Source organism: Pinus tabuliformis, chromosome 4_2 (assembly GCF_031772625.1).
Source record: "Pinus tabuliformis cultivar Carrire ecotype Pingquan chromosome 4_2, CPIR1, whole genome shotgun sequence".
NCBI classification, from domain to species: domain Eukaryota; kingdom Viridiplantae; phylum Streptophyta; class Pinopsida; order Pinales; family Pinaceae; genus Pinus; species Pinus tabuliformis.
The window spans coordinates 1,042,844,393-1,042,858,693 of record NC_142304.1 but is presented as its reverse complement, the minus strand read 5'-3'; positions in this window follow the sequence as shown (position 1 = coordinate 1,042,858,693).

Genomic DNA, 14,301 nt, shown 5'->3' with positions numbered 1-14,301 from the left:
CATCCTGTAGCCCTTGATTCAGATCTGTTGATTGTGATCTTAGGAGAGAGTTCATTGGTTGTTTGCAGGTTGATTATACATTTACTCTTGCTTATTGGTTTGAATTTGTCTCTTTTAAAGTGTCGAAACAAAAGTTTATTTTGAAAATCGTTAAGTGTTGTAATCTCTTCTACCCTTTCTGATTTCGAAAAAGTAAACTTGTTTGTATCTGTCATTTAAAAACAAATTCAAAGTTGTACAAAATGCTTTCTTTGTAGGCATCAATACTTAGAAAGCGGAAAACAAACACCTGCATTGTGCATTTGCATTTTGATAAGTTTGCATGCTTGATTTAGGAACAGTGCATTAGAGTGTGCTGATTGCTCTTTGAGAAAAGATGGTGTCTTTCTTTTCCCTTAGTAGCTAGGATTTTCAAAGTTGAAAAGATATAAAGCTTGCTTATCATCTTTAGACTGCATTTAGGAATTTGTATCATACATCTCGTGGTGAACCTTGAAAGGCAAACTTCTAAAAAGATCAACTTAAAATAAACTAAATGAACCTAACAACGCTTTGCAACATAACGCACAACATAGAGGTCTAGGCTAGAGACGTGTTCCGGCGTCGTTAAGCCTAGTGACTGTCGATCTCGTGGAAGGTGGGTGATTCCTCCTGAGGGACGATAGCGCTAGTACGGATTGTGCTCCCACGTACCGTTGCGTATATATTGGGAGACCCCTATAGGCATATATCCTTTATCCTTAGGAAGCCGTGTCGGCCGCCCTACTGATCGCAATGCAGTGAACACAACATTCACGAAGATCAACCGCCCGTACCCTAAAAAGTATTCTGCGGTTTTGCGAAAGGTTTGGCACACCCTCTGCCTAGAACTCCAGAGCAGTTTCTTTTGGCCTTTTTCAGACTCTATAACAGAAAAAGTCCATCCGAGCATTTGTCACTTCGGGCTCGTTAAAACATCGAAGGAGACTAGAGTCATCTTTAGCTTTTTCTCGACTCTTTAAAAGTGAAAAAGCAAGTTGTGTCTAAAGCGTCGTTAACAATTTATTTTAAACGGAACAATCACCCTTTATTCCCGCGTTGATCTTTGGGTTGAAAAGATGGAGCAAACCAACCAAGGAATTCCCCTTGGTGGAAATCCTAGTCCCTTCTCCTCTTGGGGAGATGTTGGTGCGCCCCACATGGCCACATTGTCGCTTCCAGGACTGACAATTGGCCTACCAGTCTGGCTCTTTTCAACCAATGTCGTTCAGAGCACCACCATTCCTGAACAGTTGAGTCAACAGTTAGACTAGACCAGAGTGTCCCACCAGCCTTCTACTTCATCTTCCTCTCCTCCTTCCTCTTCACTTGACAGAACTGGTAAAGCAAAAAACCGAGTTCCTAAGGAGAAGAAGGAGAAGAAGAAGGAGCCAAAGGCGACTGGGGGCAAACAAGTGTCGTCTGACAAAAATCCACACACAGCACTGGCAAGGCCTAAATCGCCATGCGTCATATGCAAGGGAGACCACTTCCACAGAGATTGTCCCTGTATCCCTCGGATACTAAGGGACTGGTCTCCCCGTTTGCACAATTCGGTAGCGTCGACCTCTGATAGCCATGTTGACTGCTCACCGTCAACTAGTGGAAGTGAAGCCACAGGACAAAGAGGGAACGCTAGATTTCCCTGTAAATTGTGTGAAGGCGATCACGCCATCCACCGTTGTCCCTTCTTAGACAAGGCAAAAAGAGTTCTGGAAGATCGCCCGATTTTATGAGCGCAACTTCCTCCTGGATATCAAAAACTCCTGCCAAGTCCTTCGCTAGTTGAGAATCCGGCTGGCCCGCTCAGATGGTCAGCCGAAGCACCAGTCATTGAAGAGGAACCGTCTGAATCCATACCTGACGAAAGTCTAAAGGTTGAAACGGTAGTTGACCCGGTTTTGCCTTCAGAGGCTCTATCTTCGAATGACACCATCACCGAGGAGAATAAAGATGACACCGTCCAAATTCTCTTCATCAGCACTGACTCTGATGATCAAGGGGGCAATGCCACCATTCCTTTATCGCAGGAAGGAAGTTCATCAGAGCGATATCCGGCCGTCTATTCGGTCCCACCACCAAGCAACCTGGTTGTGTCCTTTGACTGGAACCAACTAGGCAGACCCCACTTGCCAGCTAGCATACCATTCAGAATTATTGTCCAAATATACAGAATGGTAATGGCTGGCACAGTTATTGATGAAGGGGCATCTGTGAGTATCCTTTCCTCTATTGCTTGGAAAGCGCTTGGTTCGCCAGCGCTTTTGCCTGAAATGAGAAATCTATCAGGCTTTGATAAAGGAACCAGTCGACCTTTAGGGATCCTCCCCAATGTGCCCATAACATTGAAAGGGAAGACTGTTCAAATGAACGTGATGGTCGTTCAAGGACCCTTGGATTATAACCTACTCCTTGGACGAGACTATATATATTGCATGGGAGCCATCGTCTCATCACTCTTTAGAGTAATGTGTTTTCCTCATGAAGGAAGAATGGTCAAGCTCATGGACCAACTTTCATTCCCCGGATCACGCATCGCAAATAGTCATGAACCATCCCTAAATGGTCTATTCATGCAAGAAGTGTCTCAACCCATGGTCCGTCCTCCTGATGAGCGCGAGTATTCCGGGAGGATATGACTGGAACCCAGGGAGCATGCGTCCTGTCTGCTTCGGCAGAGAACTTTGGGTATAGGGTAGGTTTCCGCGGGAGAATATGACTAGTCCGTACCCCGTCCGTAGAGGAAGAGGGGTTGTTCTAGAATAAGATTCTTTTGTCAAAGTTATGTGAGTCGGCGGTCGTCGTCGCTCACCGTTGGTAGACATCGCCGAAGAAGTGTTTTGTTCGTAGCCGCGAATGAGACAGTCTTTGGGTAACCTGAAAGAGGTAAGCCTCTCTCGTTAGAACAAATGTTTTGATGGAAAAGAAGTAGAGGTAACCTTGAAATTCTGTCTTATGCCTGGGGGCATGCAAACCTTTTGGAGTGCTAGCAGAGAGCGGTTATTTATCTGTTTTTTGGATTAGTCGTTTCCGAGCTTGCATAAAGAAAGGATGCAGAGCATAGCTTAGTAAGATGAAGCTCCTTAAAAAATAGAATCTTGATGAGACACTCTTATCATATGACTGGTATAATCGAGCAGTTTTAGCACAAAGTTCATGCTCGTTAAAAAATAAACGCAAGATCCGAGCAGTTTTAGCGCATAGTTCATGCTCGTTAAAAAATAAACATAAGTTTGAGCAGTTTTAACGCGGACTTCATGCTCATTAAAAAATAAACATAAGCACCACCCGGTAAATAACCACTGTGAATGTAAACCTCATCAGCCATTAAAGCCTTGGTCGTGTTTGCACCGTCACCTCCACTTTTCATTTGGCCGATCGTTCACCTCCATATGATTGTTTACCCATTTTGAGGAACAGCTGCGAAGAGTGATTTCACCTAGCCATCCTTGTGACACTGCCGTGATTGGAAAATTCCAACCTATACCTGGAATCAGCTGCTAACCCTGTTTATCACTCGTTCCTCAAAAGACGAGTCTTCTTTAAGCTCTTTTCAACTGACTCGTAAAATATGAAAATATTGCCGAGTTTTGGCCTTCCAGCTCGTTAAAGCGACCGGAAGTGCTATCCCTCCTCTAGATTTTAATCTTTTTGGACCTGAGGGATTATTGCATAAAAAGATCGAGTGCTTGTTTTGTTCGGCTCGTTAAAACGATCGAAAACTCATCCCTTCTGTATTGTTTTATACTTTTTCGGACTTAAGGGATTAGATGACGAAAAAGGAATTTTGGAGTTAACTTTACGTACCTTTTCAGACTCTCTAAAAATGAAAAGGGACCGAGTCGTCTTTGTCGTTAGACTCGTTAAAATCATTAAATAGCGACAAACTTGTCTTTAGACGAGAACGAGTTTCACTATCGCTAGGCTCGTTAAAACATAGCGATGGGCTTGCCCGAATGGCAGGTTATAGAACAAGCATATGTTATCCTCCTCAAGCTTGACAAAAATAAAGAGGTACTGGTCAGCAATGACTGGGGAAAAATTGGGAGAAACTAAAGAAAACTTTGATGGTAGCAAGTCGCTCTTGAACATGACACTTTTCCTCCGTACCACAATCGGGTTGGGTTGTTTCATTCACCGGTCACATCACCATGGTCTCGCCATACCATCCATATTTGGGGTAATGCTACCAATCCATCGCATCAGTGTCGCCATATGTTCAAGAGAAGTCGTTCAAAAAAGAGTCAACCGGGTCCCATCCACTAACATACATTATCCTTCATCCATTCATGACCGCCACCCTGAATCATATGTCACAGATCGTTTTCACCTCCATCAAAATCATTAGCTCCGTTCCGTGTCACTGATGTGGGATTCATTAAGGCCCTCCTTTGACAGATCGCTTCTTGTCAACATCAGCTCATTATCCAAGAAGTTGATCTAGGAACAACCCCTTCAGTACTTTGAAGCTTGCATGCCTCAATGGCAAGTTTCTCACTTCCGGCGACAGGTATACATCAATGACCTTCGACCAGAAGATTTTGCGTGGTGTTCGACGCCAAGTCCTTTATTCACACCATGTGAATTGTACTGCAGTACCTTGAGGGTCATTATCATTATCGGTGATTCCTCTCGCGCTTGTTAAAGGTTTACATCATTGACCAGTAATCAAGCGATGTCTTTCCATGTTCGACTTCAGAACAATTCTCACATGGATCGACTTGTACTTAGAGTGAAGATCGAACGAGTTTGAAGACCCCAGATCTAGTTTCATCCATCCAGGCTGCGATATATATTCAGGAAATATAAAGACATTTGACATGTACATCATTGCAGCAGATGATCGTCCTACTCAAAGGATGATAATTTCACCAAAATTATCAGTCTACCATCAGACGATTGTCTGTTCTATGTACAGAAATGAATTTATAAAGCTGAGCATGGGAATGCCCGCCTCAGCTAGATCATGAAAGCAGTATGAAAAATAATGTATTGTATTGTATCTTATTATAGGTCTCCTCCCAGCAAATGGATGAACTTCGGACCCTCCTGGATAAAGCATTTCACCCGATAAATGGCCTCATACTTTAGGGGGCAACTGTTATAGACATTTTTGTGCCTTATAGCATTGAGCATGAAATGTCCATAATCTAAGGGATCCAAAGTCCCTAAACATGTTGTTCCTACCCCTAGAGGAACAAGGCTAACAAACCACAACAATTCACAGAAGTTCTCCACCTGAAACTGCTCAAAAACAAGTCAATTCAGGATCATGTCAACTGCTCCACTGACCATCTGCGCTGAATGTCAGTGGCTCCACTGTCTACCTGCATTGAATGTCAACTCCAACACTAGCTACCTGCACTGAGCGAGTTTGGACATGTGGCAGACTCATTCCTCAAGGTGTCAGAGCCCAGGAAGCTTCCAAAATGACAGTTGCCTCAGGGAATTCGACTGGTGATGAGTAAGAGGTTCCAAATCTCCAAGTGGAAGCAAGAACCTCCAAGTGGACTCAAGAACTAACAGAGGGAGAGGACACTAGTCAGATCTCAAGCTGACTCATCCTCTCTCCAAACATCTATATATGGATCTCTCCTCCATGAGATCCAAAGGCTGGAATTTTGTTATTGCAAAGAATTGCTGTTGGTTTGAGACTGGAATCATGGGTGCTTAATGCTTTGAAGGGAGGTGAAGATAGGAATTCCATTCTGTTGGGAAGGAGATGCTGGATTGGAGCCCTCTGGGTTGTATCTCTTCCTGAACCTTGTTATTTATCAATAAAGCTATCTTGGTTTTCTCCTATATACTGATGTATCTTTGATGTATGATTGCATTAGTGTATTTGATTTACTTCTAATCCTGAATCATTTTATGAATATGAATATCTGCCTTTGTGTTATGTTCTTCTCTTGTCTCAAGTAGCTGTTCTCTTGTCGCAAGTAGCTGTTCTCTTGTGATCTTGCAGGAAGGCAAGTAGCTGTTCTCTTGTGGTTTTGCGAGGAGGAAAGTAGCTGTGAACACCCAAAGGAGAAGAGGATCTAGATCGAGGGACAAACGGAAGACACCAGTAAGTCCATTGATCTCTCTTCTTTCCCATTTCATAAAGGAAGAAACCAGAATAGCTGTTTCTGTTTGTTGCTAAGGCACTGTCACACCTTAGGTGGATAGGATCATCCTACATAGGCATTTTTCCCCACAACACGATAATGGGAGCATGAGGACGTAGATATTTCCACCATAAATCACCAAACGTCGATCGATGCATTGAAGGCATGCAGATTGTACAAATTCTAGGCCATACCTGGCATGAGGGCCCAGGTGGACTTCTTGCAGTGGCTGGTAGACAGGTGGAGCATACAGGACCAGTGCTTCTTCATTGGTGGTCACCAGCTTGAAATGGAGCTGGTAGACATATGCTTTTTGACCGGTTTGCCTAAGAGAGGTGAAGACTTGACTCTATTCGGGACTAGGCCAGGTGGCCAGTCTGTCGATAGCCTCCGGCTAGAGTTCTGTAACAACCAGACTAGAGACAAAGGGATAGACATCAAAACCATATCCCGTCCTGAACTCATGGTGATTGCGTTTACTGTCACTAGGATTTGTGGGAGCGCCGCACTACATATAGCCATTGGATCCCAGATGCGGATGGCAGTTGACTGCTTTCGAGGCACCATCTTCAATTGGTGTGATGCTGTGTTGGCTAATATAAAAGGCCAACTGACTAGAGCCAAGGACAAACAATTGAAGACCTTTCGATATGGTGCTTTAGTTGTGAGATTTGGTCTAGAGAGGGTCCCAATGTTGGTCCCGCAGCACCTCACTGTTGGAGCTGGACTTCCTCGAGAGCCCAAACTGATGCGATGGGTTGCAGTTATGGCCCGTCATCCTGATGAGGGGACAGAGGTCGTTCGATTCAAACCTGAGTATTTCCATTGGTTGGAAAACTAGGTTTTTGCTATTCAGGACTTTCCTTACGCTGGGGTAGATTTTCGCGATGACCCAGACATGGCTCTTCCACCAGGAGAGAAATGGGATGACTCATGTAAAATCATTTTCAACATTTTCCTAATTTAATTTTTATTTTTTTTTGTTTTTATCTCGTCCCAAAACTGATAGCAAAAGTTTTAAATGCATATGTGGGTCCATAGCGACCAGCCGCTCTTCGGCCTTACGAGAGGAAACAACTAGCTGCAGCGGCACCAGCCCCACAGGACGAATCAACAGAGACCTTGGCTGAATTGGAGAGCCATCTAGAGCATTTGACATGAGACATTCTAGAGACCGGCATAGATGAAATTCCTCTTCGACTACAGCGCTATGTGATTGGGGTCCCAGGACCTTTTAGGAGGTTCCTTTGTAAGGTGGCCCGTACAGTGGTTTCTTATCGAGATCATCACCAGTGATAGGATGATCGCCTATTGTAGACACATATGACATTTTTGCTTTTTGTACTTATCATTTTTGCCGATCATAAGGTGTTTTTCAACCTATGATCAAGGACGATATATATTTTGACACACTCCTATATTATACTATATCACTATTACCGGCTTATCTTGTAAAACATGTTATGGAATGTTTTTAAATTTACATGTATGATTATTGAAAATGACTACTTAACATTCGAGAAGCAATTGCATCTGCTAATGTATTTAAAGATCTTGGAATATGCTGATATTCAATATAATCAAATTCACGTTCCAAGAGATGCACTCTCAAAAATAATCTCAATAACACTGGATTTCTAATGGCATATACTCTATTAAGTTGTAATACAACGAGTTCAGAATCTAACCTCACTATCAAACTCCGAATCCCAAATGAAATAGATTCAGATAATAACTCAATCACTGCACTATACTCTGCAATGTTGTTCGTTGTTTGACTGAGGCTTACCCCATGCATAGATACCAATTCGTCAGAGGGCGAATAGATAACCCAAGCTGCGGAAGAAATGTTCCATGTATTATGACAAGAACCATCAGCAAAACCAATGTATGTTTGGAGAAGCATCGACATCTGCAATATCAAGAGTAAAACCAAGATAAGCAGGAATAATGACGAAAAAAACTCTCTAAGCTAAGCACTCTTTTTAAACTAAAACACACCAGCTAGAAAGAAAACTAACCTAAACTAAAAATATCCACACCCATCTTTAAGCATAATACCTCTTCAGGTAAAGACCATTTCTGGGTTTACCTAAAGAGACCCCATCAAAGTCTACCAATTCATAGGCCCCTTTTGCCAGCTTTCGTTGGACAACATAAGGACCATGCCACATACGTACGAATTTTCCAGTGCCTAATTTATCATTTGCTTGATCGTACAATAAGACTAAGTCTCCTTCCGAAAAATTTCGAGGGGTCACATTTCGATCATACTGAGCTTTAATATGTTTTGCATGAGTTTTGATCGCCAATGTAGCATCACGTTGATTCTCATCTAACTGATTCAAGTATAACAAACGTTTTTCCTCTTCGGAACTGGTTGGAAGTAACTCGATGGCCATTTATAATGACGGGATTTCACATTCAATGGGTAACACAGCTTCCAGACCATAAACTAGTTGGAAAGGAGTGAACCCTGTTGACGTTTTTACTGGGGTTCGATACGCCCAAAGTGCTGAAAATAGCATGTTATGCCAATTCAACCGATGAATCCCAATGATTTGTCGGATCATGATGACTAGAACTTTGTTGATGGCTTCAACCAGACCATTAGCTTGTGGATAATAAGGAGTTGAACTATCGTGACGCATGCCAAGCTGGCTTGTAAGTTTAGTCATCATAACGTTTTGAAAATGATTCCCATGATCAGTGATAATCACTTGTGGAACACCAAACCTAGCAATTATATGATTGAACATGAAAATCGCAGCTGTTTTTCCGTCTGCCTCAAATGTAGGCATCGCCTCGGCCCACTTGGTAAAATAATCTATCGCAAGGATGATATACGCATGCCCCCCGACCGAGTGAGGGTTACATGTAATAAAATCGATACCCCATTTTGCAAATGGACCGACGGAAATTATAGGGTGGAGAGGAGCAGGTGGAGCACGCATCTTTCGATAAAAAATTTGGCAGTTGTGGCATTTTCGGACCACGTTAATACAATCTTTAAACAAAGACGGCCAGAAGTAGCCAGTGCACAATATCTTTTGGGCTGTGGCATACCCAGACATATGACCACCACACGCTCCAGAGTGACACTCATTCAGAACCCTTTCAGCTTCCTTGTGAGTTAAACAACATCGAAAAACAGAGTCCGCCCCACGACGATAAAGAGTATCTCCAATAATTCTGAATTGTTGGGACTGGAATCATATTTTTCGATGTTCCAACCTTGAAATTTCTGGCCGAAAGGATTGGGTTAGGAGATAAATGATGATATCCCCATACCATGGATCTAAAGTGCTGATTAGAAGCAAGGATTCATCCGCAATGGGCTCCTTCGCCACAGTTTCTGTCAGCATGCGGGAAGTCACACATTAACTCCTCAAAAACTAAAGATTTCTTTGACCTAGACTTTTCAAATTCCAAGTCGAACTCCTGTAGGATGATAATCCATTTGGAGTAATTTCCCCAGAGCAATTGCTTGGTCAAAATATAGATCATAGGGTTGCAATCAGAAATTACTGTAGTTTTACGTAGTAAAATGTAATGACGAAAACGTTGGACAGCTTGAATAGATGCCAATGCCAATTTCTCCACATGTGAGTGTTTTAGCTCAGTTGGATTTAAAGTTCGACTAAGGTAATATATCACATCTTCAGTACCGAATTCATCTTCTTGAACTAACACCATTCCGATGGTGGAATGGGAAGCGACGAGATACAAGAAGTAGTCCCGGTTGTAGTTGGGAGGATGCAATAACAGTGCATGGGTCAACGCGTGTTTTAGTGCATCAAAATATTTATTAGCTATCTCATCCCAATAGAATGGAGTATTCTGTTTCAACAGCCTGGTAAAACCCTTTGTAATCTCGGTGTAGTTAGGAATGAATCGTCGTAAAAAGTTTGCTTTCCCTTGCAAACTTTGGAGTTGGCGAAGACTCGAAGGAGGAGGCAATTTGACAATAGCTTCAACCTTCGAGGGATCGACATGAATGCCGGCTTTCGAAACAACAAACCCCAGTAACCGACCCGTTTCTATACAGAAAACACACTTGTGTGGACTCAACCTAATCCGATAATGCCTAGACCTCATAAATATTGCTTGTAAATGGATGAGATGATCAGCTCGATGTAATGAATGAGCAGGCAAATCATCAAGATAGGGTTGCACAATGTGCTTGATGTCATGAAATGCGTAAGACATGGCCCTTTGAAAAGCTGCTCTGGCTATCTTGAGCCCAAAAGGTAATTTGCAATAAGCAAATGTCCCCCATGGACAAATGAAAGTCGCTTTTGGTTGATTGGCAGGTAGAATATTGATTTGATTGCATCCGGAAAAACCATCCATGAAGGAGAATATTTCGCTGTCGGCACAATCATCAATGATTTGATCAATATAGGGAGTTGGGTAATTGTCTTTTGGACAGGCTCGATTAATATCCCTATAATCGATACATATTCTTATTGTCCCTTACTTTTTGTTAACAGGAAATATATTCGATACCTAATCCGTTAAATTGGATAAATGAAACCTGCTTTGAGTAATTTTTCAACTTCTGGTTTAATAGCAACAACTTTTCTCGGGTGAATCTGACGCAAACGTTGCCGGACGGGTTTAGCATCCGGGTAAGTTTTGATTTCATGAACAACAATTGCGGGGTCAATTCCTGGCATTTCCTCATATGACCAGGCAAACACGTCGTGGAATTATTGAAATAGGGCCTTATATATTTGAATTTCATCTTCCATACACGAGGCAACTATATGAATGTTTTCAACAATTCCAGGCTTAACTGAAATGTCAATAGGAATAGTTCGAGAAATGTTTCCCAAATTTAACTCTGAATCAGGATTTTTCATTGGATTCTGAGGTTCCTTGACATGTTCAGTCGTAAAAATTGATGAAAAATCATTTTCAAAATGATCACTCTCAGGTAAAAATGAAGATCTATGATGAAGATCTTCCCATGGTAAATCATCGACACATAGGATTTCACGAATTTGCTCATCAGTGTGAACAAGTTCAGAAAACGTTGTTGAATCTGAGCTTGATGTAAAAAGTGATTCCTCATGGACCACATTCATTAAATCAATTTTGGTTGAAGATGGGTCGGAAAATGGCTACACGGCCTGATACGCAATTTCATATGGACTCAAAGACATAACATCACCAAATGAGTCTATCTTAGATTCGGAAGGTACGATCCAAGGATCATCATAAACAATGGTGTCTGACAAAATCATATGAATGGCTGCAGTAGAAGATGATGCGTTGAGAGGAGGAAAAGGAAAAGTTCCCAGTAAACCAGCATCTTTAACTAGTCGTACTCCAACATCCTTATACGGGATAGTCATTTTGCCGACATGCTGAATACTTTCAGAAGAGGTTGGGTCGGATGAAAAGTAAGTCAGGTGGTCTATAGTTACGATCTTTCCATTATGAGGAAACTTTATAAGCCGAAAGACCGATGAAACGACAACTGTCATAGTGTAAGACCAACTACGACCCAAGAGAAGGTTGTAATCTAGAGGGGCATCAACCACCTCCACATCTAGATTAACAGTTTTGCCTTCTACCCCTATAGGTAAATCCTGTAGAATGCCAAAAGGATGAAACCCACGGCCATCAAAGGCCTTTAGAATCGTCGGGGATTGATTTAGCGAAGGAGAACCAAGCGATCTCCAACATTGTATCGACATAATACACGTTGAGGCTCCCTCATCAATCACAGTCCTATAAATAGGTTTGTTTTTTACTAACACTGGGATCTGGAAAGCCATTTGATGAGGTAAGCGCGGTGTACTATTTTCTAGATCGAAAATTATAAGGTTCGAGTCCTGAACGTCAACAGCTCCTATAGCCGACAATAGTAATTTACGCTGTGTTGGACATGATTGTAGCACTTCCAAAGCCGACATTGCTGAAGGTGAAACAGCCAAATCTTCAACAATGTTATAGTTCTGAGCCGCTCTCGCATGTGGATTGAAAGCTGACTTTCGAAGTATACCCTTGGCGGGCGGTTTGATTACTAAGTCTGGATTAGGTTTCTCGATCTGTAGTGGATCGGAATCGGGAGCTGAGGTTGATGGGTTAGAATGAGAAGATTCTTCTTCTTTACCACCAACAGGACTTTTACTACCATAATCATGCGATCGAGTCGCAATCCTAACATGGGACATCATTAGTATGGGTTCTTCATTGGCATTTGAGGAAGAACCTATCATCTTACTGTCTTGACTTGGAAAAGGATCCTTCAAAACAGCAGGCGTTTGGGAACCTTTGACAATTTTCGCAACCTCTGCACGATGAGGGCAATCTCTTGTAAAATGCTCTTCATCACAAATGAGACAAGGATAATGAGGTTTGCATTTATCATCATTTGATTCCGCTTTTTCTGGTTTCTCTTTCGAATTTTTATCTATTTTATTTTTCTTCTTCCCTTTCTTCTTACCACTGGGTTTTGATTTGCCTGTAGATGACTCTACAACATGAATATCGGTGGAAATTTCCACGGAAGAATCTCCTGTCAGGGAATCTGGCAAGGTTATGATAGGAGAAGAATTCTTAGAAGACTTATTCTTACTTTTGGTATTAACCGTACCAATCATACCATCAGCGGCATGAGACCCTGAAGGAGCTGCAACGATTTGATTTTACTTCGAAAGATCGGGGATTTTCTCATGTAACGTACCTAAGTATAAACTAAGTCAAGGTACTGTGCTTGAGCAATTACTTGCTCCTCAGTAACGACTCCGGCCTTAGCTACATCCTCAGTGATCTTTGGCAATAAAGATTTTACAAACCATTCAGCTAAGATCTAATCCGGAGTAAAAACCTTCAGTAAACGTCGTCGACGTCTCCATTCATGAATGTGATCTGAAATGTAAGTGGACGTTGACTGCTTTAATGAAGTTAATAATTCCATGCCATTGTCATATCTGACAGGCAACTGAAAATGAGTTAAAAATGAAGTAGCTAACTGACTAAAATTATAAAAGGTGGCTCGCGGTAACTCAATGTACCACTTGGCCGCAAGACCAATTAGAGTGCGCTGGAAAAGCCTTAAATGGATTGAATCATCTGAACTGGAATTAGACGCACACCAGAGGTGATAAGTCATCACATGGTTCGATGGGTCCTCTCCTGATTTGCCTTCAAACTCAGGAATATCACTAGGCAACTTATTTGGCATTGGCGGCCAAAACGGAAGATAGTTAATGGGATCGTTCATAAGGCGCGACAAGTCAGGCAAGTCCAAAGTTGCGATAAACGGTAACTAATGATTAAGGTCCGTAAAACTCTGGGTCATGAGACCAGCCCTAGGAGGAGGATATCCAGGATAACTAGGAATTGGAATTGCATTCGGGATATTGTATCCTCCCGGGAAACCAGGATTAACCGGACTGTACTGGGGTTGTTGAGGTTGTTGATATGTATACCCAGGGTACGGTTGATATTGATAGACTGGCTGCTGCACAGCAGGACTGAATTGGTACTGTCCCTGGTACGGTTGATAAGTAAATTGAGGTTGACTTGTGAAAACCGTACTCGAACCAGGTTGTCCTACAGGCATTTGAACCGAAGTTTTAATTGTGGATCCAGACTGAGGTAAAGATGTTTGAGGAGTTGATACAGGAACAGTAGAAATCGGAGCTGTCGATACTCCAGAAGTAGGTGGGGCAGATTGAACAGATGTTGCAGCAGTTGCAGCAGCAGTTTGAGGCGGAGTACGAGGCGTACTAGGCCTAGTCTGAGAAACTACAGAAAGTACAGAAGTTTGAATAGTAGGCTGGACAGGTTGCTGGGGTGAACCAGAAACTAAGGGTTGTCCAGTTTTAGATGACAACTATACATTCGGTTGCAAGACCTGTTGAGTTTGAGATGGATCCCACACTAAGTTCATTTCGGGGTACGAACCCATAACAGGTTGAGAATATTGAGGACCATAACCGGGTTGAGGGTAGGGTCGATAATTCAGAGGTACATTTCCGGTTCCTTGAACATATGATTGACCGGAAGGTGGTTGGAAACCTTGGTTTGAGTATTGACCTTGGGGTTGATAACCCTGAGGCACGTACTGATACTGGGGTTGACCTTGAGGTACATATTGATACTGGGGTTGACCTTGAGGTACATATTGAGTCTAGGGTTGACCTTGAGGAATGTACTA